We start from the raw sequence: 2586 nt of genomic DNA, 5'->3' as shown, positions 1-2586 counted from the left end.
GCCCCGGCCCGGTGCGCGCCGACTTGCAACCGGGCTGGGAACTGCCACGTCAAACCCTCCGCCGCGCGCTCCCGGCCAGGGCATGGACCAGTCGCCGCGCGCCCGTCTGCGCAGGCGCACGGACTAGGAGGGGGCGTGGCGAGGGGCGGAGAGGCGTGGCGACGCCTGCCTGGGGGCGTGGCCAGAGGCGCGTGAGGGCGTGAGGGTTGTGGTGGGCGTGGTCGTGTCTCCCGGGGCGCTGGCCCGCCACACCAACCCCGCTGTTTTGCTTTTTTCGCCTTTTTCCGGTTCTTTTTTTTTTTTTCACATTTAATTTGATCCTTTTCCCCTCTCGCTGAGGTCCTTTGTTCTGTCTCCACCTCTAGCCAGGTGTCAGGCGCTCGGAGGGACGCAGAGGAGCGCGCGCAGAGCCCATTCATTCTTCCCTTCATTCAACAGGTCGCGGGTTCGGCCCTTTAAGCGCAGTGTCGGAATCCCGGGGCGTCTGCGGTGCGGCTCCGGCCACGCCCGCGGGAAACACACCGTCTGGACGTGGCGGAGAGTGGAGCCTGACGGCGGGTCTGGCCGGTGGCCTCCGGCGGTGTCTGCGCAGGGCAGGGACCCCCCTGGTGACCTGCAGAACGGGGGGGGGGACCTCCCCACCGAGCGTCGGGAAGGGGACGCCCCAGACCGTCTCCTTGTCTGTGAAATCCAACGCCTGATTCCACCCCCAAATAGATCTCTCTCTTAAGTGTCCAGAGGGAAGTCTGCGAACTAAGGGCCACCTGTGTGAGAATTCCGCCTATCTTGCTCTAAAATCCGGACCTTCAACCCACTCCACGTTTGGAAGAGAAAGATAGCCTAACACTTGGCCCAAGTTTACAGAATAAAGCCAGATTAGTAATTCTGTATTCATCAAGTACCTTCTTTTGGACTACCAGAAAAAAAAAAAAGCTCCTGAACAAATGCTTTTTTCCTGGTGAACTGTGGAGATAAGGTGGTTGCTGAGGAACTTTTCTGAGATGTTCAGGGTTTGTTGTTTGGTTTGGTTTTTGTCTTCCTGGGGCTCGAACTCAGGGCCTGAGCGCTATCTGAGCTCTTTTAGGTTAAGGCTGGCGCTGTACCCACTTTAAACCATACAGCCATTTCCAGTTCTTTGGCATTTAATTAGAAATAGAGTCTCATGGACTTTCCCAGGGCTGGCTTTGAACCTCCATCCTCAGATCTCAGCCTTCTGCATAGCTAGGTTTACAGGCGTGAGCCACCAGTGCCTGGCTTGTTCAGAGATTAAGTCGCTTGTGTTAGATTTGTTTTTGTTTTGTGACAGCTACCTGAGAGAAACAACTTAAAAGAAGAATATTTTATTTTGGTTCACAACTTGCTTAATCACTATGGGCTTTTGACACAGGAGAACATTATGTGTCAAAAGGACAGGGCTCATTTCCTGACAGGCAAGAAGAAAAGAGACAAAGAAGGGCATTCTCCTCCTCCCCCAGTAGCCTACTTTTTCCAGATAAGAAGTTTCCATAATCTCCAAGTAATTCCATCAAAGTATGAATCCAAAGCTGGCACCAGTGCCTCACGCCTATAATCTTTGCTGCTCAGAAGGCTGAGATCTGAGGATCATATTTTGAAGCCACAGTCTGTAAAACTTAATCTCCAATTAACTGGGAAATGGCTGGAAGTAAGTGGGAAAAGTCAAGCAAGAATAGGAAGCCCCAAGTTCAAGTCCCAGTGCCTAAATAAATAAGTAAATCCACCAATGGATAATGTCAGACTTTTTGTCCCCCCCTCCTCCCCCTTCTTCTCTTTCTTTTTCTGTCTCTGACACTGTCTCTTTCTGTTTTTCTCTCTCTCCCTCTCTCTGTCTCTGTCTCTCTGTCTTTGTCTCTGTCTTTCTCTCTCTCCCTTGCTCTCTCCTGAAGATTCAAGCTTCTAATCACTTATTCACCTCTCAGTGATTGCTAAGGATCAACACCTGGGTCAGAATGTGGGGACACCCATGTCTGAAGTGTTACATCATTTGCATGGGTACAATTTATGGTCTTTTTCCTAACTCTTAGCAGGCTTTATGGTAGGATGTGCTTTCTAAACCATAGACAGGGTGTGGCTTCCACATTTGGCCAGGGTTAAAAATCCACACTGAGGATTTTGCTTTAAATTGGTTCTTACAATCTACATACCTATAGGATGAAAATGTTTTGTGGTGGTTTCAGAAATTCTGACCTACAGCACAGTTTACAAGAGGAAGGAGAAAAGTTTCTATGTCAATAGCTCAAAGACGGAGACTACTATGACACAAATGTAGAGAGAAAAGACAGCTAGAAACAGTCACAATGGTGTGATCCCAGCTGGTTGGCAAGTTACCTCTATAACATTCCTAAACTTGATTTGTAAATGCATCCTCCTTGCTTGGGGACCATACGTGCCTGAGATCAGGAAAAACCATTTGTGCTTTTGGTTCTCAAAATAACTTTGAATTTCTAAACATTAAATCTATAAGGGTCTGTGGAGGAGATGGGGAAAAACCAGTTGTTTAAGGATACAGGTGGACCTGTTGCAACAATGAGAAGTACAAGTTGTCATGTCCAAAACGAGCTTTACAAC

The sequence above is a fragment of the Dipodomys ordii genome, unplaced genomic scaffold, assembly GCF_000151885.1.
Source record: "Dipodomys ordii isolate 6190 unplaced genomic scaffold, Dord_2.0 Scaffold70, whole genome shotgun sequence".
NCBI lineage: Eukaryota > Metazoa > Chordata > Mammalia > Rodentia > Heteromyidae > Dipodomys > Dipodomys ordii.
Note: the sequence above shows the minus strand (reverse complement) of the source record.